The 13,877-nt window shown below is 44.6% G+C and overlaps 1 long non-coding RNA gene across 1 annotated transcript in view; it reads right to left on the bottom strand.

The window, feature by feature from the left end:
- The window catches only part of LOC142583148 (uncharacterized), a 298,712-nt gene that overhangs the window by 107,791 nt on the left and 177,044 nt on the right, over positions 1-13,877 (bottom strand). Inside the window, exon 3 of the long non-coding RNA XR_012828556.1 lies at positions 10,982-11,089. This is a non-coding gene — a long non-coding RNA (uncharacterized LOC142583148). The remainder of the gene's footprint in view (positions 1-10,981; positions 11,090-13,877) is intronic.

The raw sequence follows: 13,877 nt of genomic DNA, 5'->3' as shown, positions 1-13,877 counted from the left end.
GCAGTTGTAGTGGTAGCTTTGTAACAGCTTCGTCGGACATCGATTTTCGCAGGGCCGGGACGGCGAGTCAACTTTTTTTGCGACAAAACACGCTCGGTGTTTCTGGGGGCCTTTTAACGTTCCGCACGTCAACCGCACATGCGCATTCGATCGGGACAGCAGAACAATGGTGGCGCCAAAGGGGTTCTTGCACTTCGAGCGTCCGTGTAATACTCAATAATGAACGTTGCATTAGATTACACATTGCATAAAAGGAACATAAACGATCGTGCGCATCGCCTTTGTTAAAGCAAATTCGAGGACACCTAAGCACTTCCTAGGAGTTGTGAATGCGACAGCATTAAGGTCGAATTGAACGCGGCTGAGTGCTCCTTCAAGTTATGAACTCCTCGAGGACAAGCGAGCGGGCTGAGACGCTTGGCGCGTTTTGATTTCGCCTTACCGAGGCAAAGTCGGAACGCAGGTGAGACCTTGCGCCGATAAGGAAATGCGCGGATAACCCAGGCTTCCGAGAGCGACGTGGCGTTGCGGCGATGGCCTCTCCCCTCGCGCCACACCTGGCGCCCTACTGCAGCAGTAGGTGTTCCCTTTCGCCCGCTCTGCTCCGTCTAGGCGAGTTCGTGACGTGTCGCCGAAGTCCGTGACACTTCAGTCGATGTTTCGCTGCTGCAGACCGCAGACGCCGGGTTTTTTGCTCGATGGGCCATTTGACGCATTCGCACCGGAATCAGTACATTCGCTACATTGAAGCTTCGCTACAAGTAGTTTCCAACATGTGCATAGAATCTGGTAAATTTTGTGCAGTGAGATTAAAGGAAACACCACCTTGCCGTTTTCAATTCCTTCAGTATATAATTAAGGGGCACAGTGAAGGATATTGCCTGTCAGAGCCTGAAATACTTTCGGATTCTCATGCGCGCTCTAGAACTATACTTGCAAAAGCCACATTGGTATCCTGAGTAAACATTAGTATTCTGAAAGTGAAACGAACAAGTAAAACGCAATTCGATGGCCTCGTTAGAACCGTATGCAACTCATGGTGATAGAATTATCAATCTTAATCCCCGTATTCATAATGCGGCTTAGCTTCAAGATTATGCTTCACTTGATCCGTATGACACCTGGCAGGCATGTGCTGAATACGCTGATTGAGCTTTCTTTGCCGCGTTCACGTAAGGCGTTATTTTGACCAAGTGAATCTTGGGCTTCATAGTAAGACGTATTTTTGAGTAGGGTGTATACGGCAAGACCACGGTGATGTTTATTTATTTTTCTCCGAGATAAAAACAGCTTGCTGTGACTTCTGTCAGTTTATCAAGTATATGGAGCCATACCCTTCTCAACACTGAGTCAAAACATGAGGCACCACGTTTTGGCGTTTTCCGTGGTGCTGACTCATGGAGTATTCTCCTTGTGCAGAGAACCACATTGCCGAACGTTCTTTTCAGCTCAGGTGGAGTGTCACATAGAGCATTACAGCGAAGCTAGCAGTGCGACTATGAGAGCTTAAAAATGCGAAATGTCTGTTTTCGTGCTTTTCTGAACGAAAAATATTTGAACAATCACAAATTTGATATATTGATTAACTGTGCATTGTGTTAGAGGCGATATGCAGTAAGGTTTTGAATTGTGCATGTTAATTAGGGAATTAAATTAAATTTTATAAACTCTCGCTTCTTACCCTTTTAGAGAGGCTGTACGAAATACTTACAAAGCTACCTCGCTTCCCTTGGAGTAAGCAGAACGGCAGAGATAATATATTTAGAGGTTGCAGGTGCCACTTTTCGGGCGACGTGCACCGAAAGTGTGAAGGGCGTAGGTTAAGTATATGCTGTGAAAACAATAAGTGAATACTCGCATTCTCGCAATTTTCATGCGTTACACGAGCCATGTAGTTGATTTCACCGGGATCCTTTGTGGTGTGTATGCTTGGTAAAGTGTTCTCTTTCTGTTTTTAATTAAGTCATATTAGGTGTCTTTTTTTTTCGGTTCTTGTTGTTATGTATATACTACTAGTTTTTTTTTTCAATATCTTCTTTTGTCCCCTGCGCTGTGAATTCCTAGAACTAATGCTGTATTTTTTTACTCTTGCAATCTATTCTCGCATCTCCCCTCTGCAATGTACAACTGCGTACCTTGAGGCTCTCACAAATAAATAAATACATAAACTACGCCACGCACGTTGTTTATAATTTGTTGAAGTAGGAAGCATGTCCCGATTGGCGAACAATAATGTTTAACCTGTGTAGTTTAATTAGAGCATTTATCGAAAATTATTTCATACGCGTTGCAGAGTGTTGTACACACTGCCGTTATCCGCAATCGTTCCCAGTGTACTAAAACAACGGTACAAAACGGGAAGTGCAAGTTCGCTAAAAATGGCGATAATAGCAAGTGTAGTTTGTGGCGAAAGTTTCACGCTCCTTGTTTAATTGGAAGCTTTGTAAGTAATTATTGAACCCCTGTGTTTTTCTGTAATGCTTTATACAAGGTATTGTGTACCCCTGTCACACAAGAGCATTTAAGATAATTTGCATCTAATGATGTTTTCATTTGTTGTCAGTAGTCGGGTGTTACATGGATCTTCATTTGTCATTAGAGAAAAGAACTTCCACAAAAGAATGAGATCGCATTACTCATTCCAATTCATCCCAGTACTAAATGAGTGCTCTTGTGAAAGGGTGGCTGCGAGGAAATAAAATAATAAAAAGTAAACAATTCATTACAGAAACTAAGTTTTAATTCCTAAGTATTCAGCCCTTCTTCTCGTTTTTTTTTTTCTTGGAGGTAGGGGATGGGGCGAGGGTACAGAACATTCAACTTCGCAATGAGCAAGTTGAATGTTTCGTTGCTACTTTTTGGTGTAAGAAGCGGCAAAGGAGAACACTGTTCGCTCCTTGGCTTCGGAATCTAAGGCTCGCCGAAGTGCTGTTTCGTTCTAGTTTTTCAAGTGCTGTTTGTCTTCAACTTGGGAACGTTGCCATCAAAATCCAGAGATTCTGGAGTGTGGTGAAGTGAGTTGGTTTGTTTAGCAGGATGGAGAGAGTAGGGCACTTCCGCATAACGTGTTTTCGCTCGGGTGTCCGCTACTGTGAATGGGGAGAATCGAGTCCATAATTGCCAAGCCTTGTCCTTGATGGCTGGTGTCGAAGATGGTAGGCGTCGTGCTCCCCGATGTTCTTTTGTGCGTTGATATATGTGTGTGGCCACAACATGGCCACTTATTAGTACATGACCGGGGTAGTTGCAGAAGTATGGGAGAGGCCTTTGCCTTGCAGTGGGCGTAACCAGGCTACTGCTGCTGATGACGATATGTGTGTATATTTGTTATGGAGCCGCAGATCAGGTTTGAGATCAACACGGTATTTTGCTGGGATAGTTGGTTCACAAGGAGAGGTTCACAAGGAGAGGAGAGACTTTATAGACGTGGATGACAGAAAGCAAACGTGAACACTGCTGACTAACAACGGAGCTTTACTGAAGGGATGCAGGTACTATACCGCAATAAAAACAATGTAAAACGCAAGCATGGAAGAGTAGAATAAGAAATGAAAGTGCATATATAATTTGCATAATAATAAAGTTTGGATGCGGAATTTCATTTCCAATAAAATTTTACTGACGGTATGAAGCAACTTACATAATCGATGCGAAAAAAATTAAGAAGTGCAATAAAACACTGGAATTGCGGAATCTAATTTTTATAGGAATATTATTCGGAAGAGCAATTTGTTTCTCCTGTAGCTAAACTTGTTTGCTCGTTTTTCCCAAAGCTATACAAAACAGTTAGAGAGAATGAAATACTTTATTCATATTTAGTCAGCGATGCTCTTCTTTCCTTTCTATCGTCTCCGTGCAACGTCATGCTGGCCGAACCTGTCAAAGCTTGGGACACTTCAGCCCGAGAAAGAATCCTGCTCTTCCCTGTATTGCTCCCGGAACGCGCACGCTGCCACAATGCACGCATTCCCACAGTGTCCTACAGTTACTCTACTTCGCACAGGACGATTTTCTGCCGCACGCCCAACGTTGTTATCGCAGCAGGCGGATGTCACGCTTCCCTGTCGAGCTCGCTGACGTTCTGCCTGTCTCATTTTCGTGAGAGCAAACGACGCGCTCCAGTGAAGGTTGATATATGCAACAAGCTGCGAAGCCCGGAAACTTCAGCGAGGAGCATAAACTGCGCGAGTACAACACGCGCGCAGGGCGTGGAGAGTAAATGTAAAATGCAAGGCGTGAGGGCATCGGGAGGATGTTTTCTCTTGTACAAACATCCGTCTTGTCATTTCTTAAGCGTTTGCGAACCGGTCTTTTTTTATCGTGCAGCCTTATCGGCCTACATTATGCATTCGCTCTGCGTACAGTATACACCGGGCAGTAAGGTAGCTCTTAGGAGCGGAAGGCGTGGGATTTTGCCCCACAGTTATGGGGTTTGAATGGGAAAGAACTATTCTCGAATGAGAAGTGATTCCATGCCCTCGAAAAAAGAATAAAAAAATTTAAATTACAAATTAAGAAAGAAAATGCAATGGAGAATCACATGTTGCGGGTTACTTACTGCTCCCGAATACACCGATGCAGTCAAGTATAGTTAAAGCACGAAATATTAACAGTGTTTCAAGAAGTTGCGCTTAATCACTACAATTCTCATGCGAGCTTCTGAGTTGACGTTGCCTCTACTTTAACAAATAACAAAGGCCTGCGTGGTCCTATTTCTACTTCATCAAATTAAACTCGCCAATCCATTCATGATTCGGATTCGGTATAATCGCCAAAAGCATCATCTGTGTCTTCCAATAGCGCGAAACTATAAAGAGAAGCATTAAATCGGTGCAGACAGATAAAACATTCTTTCGAAACAGTATTTTTGCTAATTTCGAAGTAAACGGTTGACTACTAAAACAGAAAGTTGAAGGCCAAATCGTCGTTTCTTTATATTTTCGCGCCGTAACTTTCGAACAGATACGGAAGTATGACGCTACAGATTTGACGGTATTCTTCTAGTGGCTCATAAAAGTTATCAAGACATCCTAAGTTCAGGTTCTGGCTTATTTATAATACACTACGGTCAATGTTTGCCGATAAGCAACAACCAGACGCTAATAGGTGCGCTTAAAATCTGTGACGTCACAAAAGAAAGCTGTAGTGGGAACTTCAAGGTGTCGCTGTCATCCGTCTTTGTTATTGTGCGTTTTCTGCGTTATCATGTGTCCTCTCATATTAAGAGCGACCATTTCTGGTATCGACGAGAGGCAATTTATTAACTGAAGCAAAACCTCATACTTATTTCTCTCAAGGCTTCCTTAAATATGCGCCTATTGTCGACCTTCGCGTATGGACATTATAGCTCGAAGCGCGCAGATGTGGTCAGAGGCTGACTGCCATCCACGTCTTGCTGCAGGGTCGGTAAGCAGAAGCTCAACAGAAAAACCACTTCCGTCTATTTTACAAACCCCATATGCACCTCCATCCAGCGATATTTCTTGGCTCATAGCCGTTGTTTGAATTGCCGAATTCCTTAAATGATGTTTTGTTACATGTTATATCAGCATTTTATCAGCATAATTGTAGCATACCCTAACCAATGCCTCCTTTACTATATGCCTGCTGCGTGAGCCGAGAAGCTGGTTCCTCCCCCTCTCCTCTTTACTCTTCCCCACCCGGGTTAACCCGGCTCGGCTGCGAGTGCTAGCTGCGGTGGCCGCTGCAAACCTAAATTACGTAGCCCTGCCTCCGAGATTTTAGCGGCGTCTGTTGTGATCCCGGAGGCAGGACCCGCGGTCTCTCGTCAAGCCATTGGTCGAGCGCGCGCCAGCCTAGCAATCGTCACTTCCTCCGCAACAGGAAGTGGGTCGGCTGTGAGCGCCGTCTCTCCGCGACTACCCTGAACTACGGGAATGGTTCAGTCTTCCAATGGGTCGCTAGTCTTCCTGGTCGCTAGTCTTCCGGGTCGCTAGTCTTCCAATAGGAAGACTAGCGACGCGGCAGGCATCTAGTAAAGGAGGCGCTGCCCTAACTGCCTATGGTGGTCCTTGCAATGCAGTGTATTGTTGAGCACGTGCCTCCAGGCACCTGCGTTCAATGGCCCTGGTGAGGCGGTGAGGTGTACTGGCACTTGGCACATTTCGCGCATCATAATTCTTTAACATATATTTTATGGTTATGTCAGGCATCACTAGTTTATATCGTTATTTTAATACTTCCAGTCGTAATCACAACCACACGGTTAACGTACCCCATTACAGCAACATCCTTCCCCGAACTTTGGTCCTTCAGAACAGCCCATCTGCTTCATCAGTGAGAATCAGTGACACCATTCTCTTTATTAACACATTAACTGACATGAAGTAACATATAAATCAATGTATATGTGTTTCCTTCATGGCTCCACACTATGATATTCCTTCTTGGATTTCATTTTAAAACAATTTCCAGTTTATCTTCTTTCTTCGGTTCTTTTTGTTCGTTCACTGTGCGTTCCGGCTTTCAATACTGTATTCTTAATTTCGGAATTTATTTTGCGCCTCCCCTCTACAATGTTCTACCATGTGCCTTGGCTCTAATACAAATAAATGAATATACAAGGCAGCGCCTTTACCCGTTCTCTCGATTCGACTTTACAATGGGTATTTGCTCACCATCATAATAACAAGAAATTAAGGATAATATCAATTATCGCATAGCTTTATCTCACGATGAGGACGCGGCACATTTTCTACGTTAGGACGTTATCATTGCGATCAACTGTTTGCTTTGAGGCTGCTATACTTTGAGAACTGATCCAGAAAAATTATTTGATCTCCATCTAACTGATTACGCGCCACAGCATTATCGTTGGTGATACGGAACGCTCTAACTGCATAATTCTTGAGTTGTTCATTAACACCAGGCCCCACCATGGTACGCGATGAATGGTATGCTAAGACGCCGATCTCTCAGTGTGTCCATCGTGGTACAGAGGAGAGGTGGCGCATGCGCAGTGCGGCTGATCAATGATGCACCACGTAAAGCTGAATTTCTGTGGTATTCACTATACGCAAAAGCGCGAGTTCGCAGTGTCACCGCATGCGCGCGCACATGCCTATGAAGTGAAGGTTGCTTTCAAAAAACAAAGCACATAAATACGCAGAGAATGATACGAATAATCGAGCGCCTTAGCTGAATACTGATGCTGACGTTTCCTTGCTTTTTAATGTGTACCACAGCGCAAATGAGTAGGGAGAAAAGGCACAAAAAACGACGACGCGGATCTGGCTCTTAAGTAATGTTATGGTCCTTGATTTTGTATTTTGTTTCCTTTCTTCTTACTGCGCATAACCTTTGTTTACACACACACACTATATATATATATATATATATATATATATATATATATATATATATATATATATATATATATATATATATATATATATATATATATATATATATATATATATATACTTATTTATTTATTTATTTATTTATTTATTGTAATAAAAGCAGTTAAGAGTTACAACCGTGACCGCGTTTTTTGCTGCCTTTCGTTCCTTTTTACTGGCACTGTGTTTTACAGGTTCAAAATGAACCATCAACAACTCACCCACCTCGTCACCTTGCTTCAACCATGAGCCCTCTACCTGATAGCCTCCTTAAGACAGAAATGCCAGGCATCGCCGGCGCCAAAATTTCTGCGGATTGCGTGAACGCTGGATTACGGAGGCACAAAATTGCTCATACTGATTAGGGATGAATGTCTCTACCAAACGAATCCTGGGCGCACTAGCCATTGTGATAATTCATTGGAATTCACTCATGTAGGATTCCGCTTTCCTGCTATGCCTATACATACTCTCACCCAGCTCAACAGAGTGGTTTTATGGGCGAGTTGTAACAGTTCAGTCATTATGGCGGTCAGCGCACTACGGAAAACGTGGAACAAAAAAAAAAAAACAACTGCCTTCGTTACCTTCTTGGTTTTTTTTTTTTTCATTATTTTGCGCAGTGCCCTGACCGCCATTATGACTAGACCAGCTCACTTATGCGCAATTATTAGTGCAATTATGTGTTTTGCAAGACATTCTTACGGGGCGCATTTTACACGATAATGAAAGAAGTGCGCGTCTATGCCTTCCCGAGGGGCAGTAAACTGGATTACTTCTCCGGTAAAGCTCCCTACCTTTCCTTTGACTATTTTTTTACCTTTACTCTGTTTACGCAAGCCAGCTGGCCTGTTTACAGAGAAATCTGATATGGCGCACATATGCTTTATCCTCAAAATGGTGTTTAACTGAGCTAATTGGTTCATTCTTCGAGGATTGTAGAAGCAGAAATTGTAGAACACGGACACAGAAAGAAACAAACATACGTGGACGCAGCAGCACATACGAGGACGCAGCTACATCCACGTATGTTCGTTACTTTCTCTGTCCGTGTTCTAGTTTCCCCCGCTACAACACTTCATGCTTTCGACGGACTATAGAATGTCGATAAGAAAGAGGCATCGCGCTTTTGGTAATCGCCTGTTTTGCATGAATCAACTCGCTCCGCATGCTCCAGACGGGGTACTACGCCTCTAGGGGCTTTCTGAACATGCTCCACCCCGATATTGATCCACTCTGCCCAGTCTGTGACACCAAATTTCGCTCATTAAATCGCATGCTCTGGCAGTGCCCTGTGTTACAGGATTTTAACCGAGAAGAAGACCGGACGAAGGTCATCACAGACGCCAGACAAGACGTCCAGCTCCTGGCTGTCCAGAGGGCCCGTGAACGAGCGGAGAGGCAGGGCCTCTCTCTTTCGACATAGCACTAGCCAATGGCTGGATTGGGACCTACCTAGCAGGCTCCCTGCCTAGCTCCTCAGGACCCTAGTAAAGTCGTTTACTACTACTACTGCTGCTAACTCGCTTGTTGCAGCCACAAAAGTGCAATTAGCCAAGTGAGCAATGCTTCCTACGCATATATCTCTGCGAAAAGCTCCATATGGCAACCAGTCCTCCTCTGCAAAGACAGGCGGAAACAGCGTGCCTCTTCTATCGTTTCCGTTCACGCGTTAGGAGTCTCCGACAGGAAGAAAGATAAGCGGCGGTACTAGGAGTCCCAGAGCGTGCGGTGCCGTCTCTTAATGGACTTCCCTTGTGCTTTCACGTATACGACACCTCATGATGCCCGAGAAAAATGGAGCGCGGCAGGATAAGCACACTCCCGGCTAGCTCACAATCGCACTTCTGTGTCGTCGGAGAAGTCTTGTCACTTGATGTCCCTGCTTTTGTCGCGACGGCGAGTGATTGTCGTTGTCCGGTGCATCGAGCTGCCGACAGCAGCTTCCGGCAGCCCTTGTTTCGCTTCAAGAAAGCGCGGATGTTTTCCCGCGAGAAAGAATGCGCGAAAAATATTGTTGAGCTGATGTTCCTTCTCAATGCAACAAGAGGAATAGAAAAATATTTGGCCAGACTCATTGGTTAGTGCACGTGAACGCGAATCGACAAGTACGGGAGTATCAGGCAGTCAGTTATTTGCGACATCGAGCCAATCTGTACTTTCTGACGCCAGCTTCTTCTACTTTCTTCTACTTTTTGTCCATTTACTGCTGGATTTAAAGGTGAAAACAGCCGCGTCGTGAAATAAATAGACGCAGGGGATAGAAAGCACGTTATGCGATGTGCGTCGATGGAATCATCAACAGTGTACGAACAACTAATGCGTGGATTAAACGTTTAGAGTGGGACACTCCTTCGATAAGGGACGCCCTTCGTCGTGTCAGCTGCTTTTCTTAGCCTCATTTATACAGCTATTTCTCTCAATTTCTCGACACCTCCTTCAGCAGGGGCGAGGAGGTCGTACTTTTTAAAGACCGCAACTTTGACTGCGCTTATTTCAAAACGGGTGCTAGTCTCAAAATACATTCCAAGTATACGTGCCTTATGAAATCACTGGTCTGAATTAGTGTACTGCAATATGCACTCTAAAGTAATTATTTGAAAAGTGAATGAGCGATCCTTTGTTAATTAGTCAAGTAAGAGTATTTATTTTCAATCTAAATCATGCATACCTCTTTGAGTAGCGCAACTCATTACGTAGATTAACGTTAGCTACCACAGGTGAGTTTTAAAAATACTGTTAACGTTAAAACAAAAGACCCCATATGCTTACCAAAATGGTTGCTAAAGAAATTCGTAACCTGTGCTTAGACCCGTTTCAAGAGGGCGCGGGGTTCTAAGAGTTGTAGGAGCTTATCTTCGTGCGTAAAAATGCAGGGAATGTTTAATAATCACTGTGCACTACTTGCGCACGTAACCAGCATGGCATATTAGGCAACATAAATATCAAAGACGATGTGATTTCAGATTGAATATGACTGCCATAGACATGCATGCGAGAAGGAGAGGTGGGGCGGGGAGGGGGGGCTGTATAGGCTATTGTAAACGTACGTGCGACATTAATAATAATAATATTTGGGGTTTTACGTGCCAAAACCACTTTCTGATTATGAGGCACGCCGTAGTGGAGGACTCCGGAAATTTTGACCACCTGGGGTTCTTTAACGTGCACCTAAATATAAGCACACGGGTGTTTTCGCATTTCGCCCCCATCGAAATGCGGCCGCCGTGGCCGGGATTCGATCCCGCGACCTCGTGCTCAGCTACGTGCAACATTAAAATCTCTAACGAGTTTCACGTTGTTAACGAGTGTTGCAATGTGGGCTTGTTGGTAATGCATCTTCAAGGGGAGTACGGTAGCGAGATTGAAAGACGGGACAAAAGAAAACACATAGGGACACACACAGCGCTGTGTGTCCCTATGTGTTTTCTTTTGTCCCGCGCTGTGTGTCCCTATGTGTCTTCTTTTGTCCCGTCTTTTGATCGCGCTACCGTATTCCCCTTGATCATGTAATTAAGACACAGTTCTGAAGTGGCATAGCCATAATTAAAGCATCGACACGAACTGACGCCTTCTTCCGTCGACTCAGACTACGAAACACGAACAGAACCCACTCTTACCTGTTCGCTGACGGTAAACCTGGTGGCGGTAGAAGAGGCGAAGGTAGATACGACGAGGAAACGGTAGTCTTCCACATTTTTGCTCTAACTTCGGCAGCAGAGCAGACACTGTAAGAAAGTTACCGCCTCCTCATTATCATACCGACAACCTACGGAACATAACCCGGCAATAACACAGTCGAGATTTTTCACCGAGATCATTGTTATATTATAGCGAAGCTAGCGAAAACTTCCCGTCTTTGCTGGCTGTGTTTGCTGCTCTCTTACTAAATAGCTCGCACACGGCAGAGCACACTTATTCGGCTCAGCTAGAACCATCTGTGCAACGAATTGTGGGTGGCCACTTCTGTTCTTTAGGCAACTACGCAACAAAACAACAAATGCTACGCAAATAGTTTCACTGCAATAAACATATGACGTTCGAGCGCACAGTTCCTTTATTACCGCGGGACTTTCTATGCCTTCTTCACCGGGTGTTGACGCATCTGCTCTGTAGATTTCTCGCCAAGTAAATGGGACTGATCCCGGAGCCACTGCAATCCGTGGTCACGTGGGTCACGTGCTGGGCGGTCTCCGCACCTGCCGCGCATGCAGGTAATCGTTATGCTTGAAACCCGGCGCAAAACTTCAACACTTTTCCATCATTTATTACACCAGTTTCCTCCTGCACATTACAGTGACAATGTATTTTGACTCTTGTCAGTAGAAGTAAATTGATGTTTAGATGAACATTTTAATTAACCGATTCCCATAGATTGCAACATCTGCGTAGGATGTCCATAATTCTTTTCGGAGAACTTGGTACACTGTACGCTGTACGCGCAGGCAATCCATCTCACAGGCTGTTGCTGCTGCAGTATAACGCAAGCGTAGCATTTGTTTGCAGTTTGCCTTGAGTGAATTTGGTGAACACTCTCAAAACAGTTGCTCCCTTTGGAGTGTATATATGCCACACAACGATAATCGCCATCTGTCTTGTCCGCGTTTTCTTTCTTTAACGCTGCGAGCCAGGTACTTGCAAATCACAAAGGGCGTTTGCATTATCGTTTGCATTGCGAACGGCGTTTGCATACACCCTAAAGGATGCAACTGTTTCAAGAGTAAAGCATTAGAGCTATTCAAAATTGAATAGCCACGCAGTAAGCTTCATTCATTTACAACGTATGTTTCACTTTTACAACACACTTCAGAATATTTATGGCCAGTTTTCAATAAATTATTAATTTCGAACTTTTCGAAGTCATGTTACATACAAGTGTGCTTTGCTAACTAGCAGCTTCATTGACGACTCGTAACCACGTTATTGGGTTCTTTGGTTACATCTGATACTCACAGCTTTAAACACCCCATCATCAACCTAAGCGAACTTCCAGTAAATGTTCGCTGTCTTGCCGACCAGACAGAAAGCTTTTTTTCTTTTTTTATCATCAAACAATGTTCGGGTATGTGACCCTCACGTGTGGGCACGACAAATGCATTGGAGCATGGAGCAATTGGCGCTGGAGATATGCTAATCACGGCGAAGAAAAGACGGCGTATCTGCCGACGCAGAGAAAAGCCCAATCGATCGTGCGAGACGGCGTTGAAGAGGGCCTCCATTTCCAACCACCTAATTAACATGTCAGGATAATCGTGCGCTTAAATCATCAAAGACTAGCAGCGGTAGACGGAGGAGGCGCCAAGCTAGAAAAGCGAAAGAAAGCGAACAGCTTCGCTGCACCGATCGCGCGCAGAGGGCGAAGCTCCATCGCGTGCGCATTTATTACATGTAACCGTCGCTGCTGCTCTCATCATTAGAGCCCACCGTACTCGTGTTGAGTTGTCTTTCTTTCACGCAATCGATCGACAAGAGACAGCGCAGCAGGCACGCGTATCTAGTCATTGATGAGCATCCGCCCCTCTCTTCAGTGCCCCTGGTGCTTCTCAAACATTCCCGCTGTCTGTCGTTTTTTTTCTCCCTCAAGCGTTGTCATCATCGCGTGTCGTAGCTCGCGTGCGCGCGCTGGGCTCACATCAGTGCTCGTTCCTTTTCGTCTCGCCCTAATGCGCAAGGAAGTTCTTTTCAAACCACAGTGGCAGCGGCGGCACAGCACACGTGATCGACGAGGGGCAATCACTTCTGCACAGACTATATTCCGCCTCTTATTATCCTGCTGGTAGCGTGAGTTACCTGATGCGACGCCATCGCTCTGAAGCAGCCTCGTGTGCATCTGCGCAGCGATGGTTACTCGATGTCGTACGGAATAAAAGAATAATAATAATATTTGGGGTTTTACGTGCCAAAACCACTTTCTGATTATGAGGCACGCCGTAGTGGAGGACTCCGGAAATTTTGACCACCTGGGGTTCTTTAACCTGCACCTAAATCTAAGCACACGGGTGTTTTCGCATTTCGCCCCCATCGAAATGCGGCCGCCGTGGCCGGGATTTGATCCCGCGGCCTCGTGCTCAGCAGCCCAACACCATAGCCACTGATCTCCGGAATAAAAGAAGCCTTAGCTCGGGGCCAACTGCGATTATCCAAACACATGTAGAGCGCAAAAGTGCTCTCACGAGCACTTTGCTTTTAATTTGAATACAATTTTTTTTGCATTGCAGAGAAGATTCTAGCGCATTTTTAGGAAGTAGAACTTTCATTTAGAGCCCCTTACGTAACAAGAGAGATTGCCGAAAATAGGTAAGTTACAAAATATAAAGCATCGAGTTTACAAATCAGTTATTCTGCACCAAAAGCAAATATCGCAGTTCTGTAAACTGCATCTGTTCGAGAGTATAAAGCGGGCGAATTTTATGAGTTCGCAATTTACATAAAATTTTTACAATGCTTACGAACGCCTTGCAAAAGTAATACTCAAGAATTAGCGATATCTTTTATAATGGTTTCTAATACATCAAG

Source organism: Dermacentor variabilis, chromosome 5 (genome assembly GCF_050947875.1).
Source record: "Dermacentor variabilis isolate Ectoservices chromosome 5, ASM5094787v1, whole genome shotgun sequence".
Taxonomy (NCBI): Eukaryota; Metazoa; Arthropoda; class Arachnida; order Ixodida; family Ixodidae; genus Dermacentor; species Dermacentor variabilis.
This window is presented reverse-complemented; position numbering and strand designations above follow the sequence as displayed.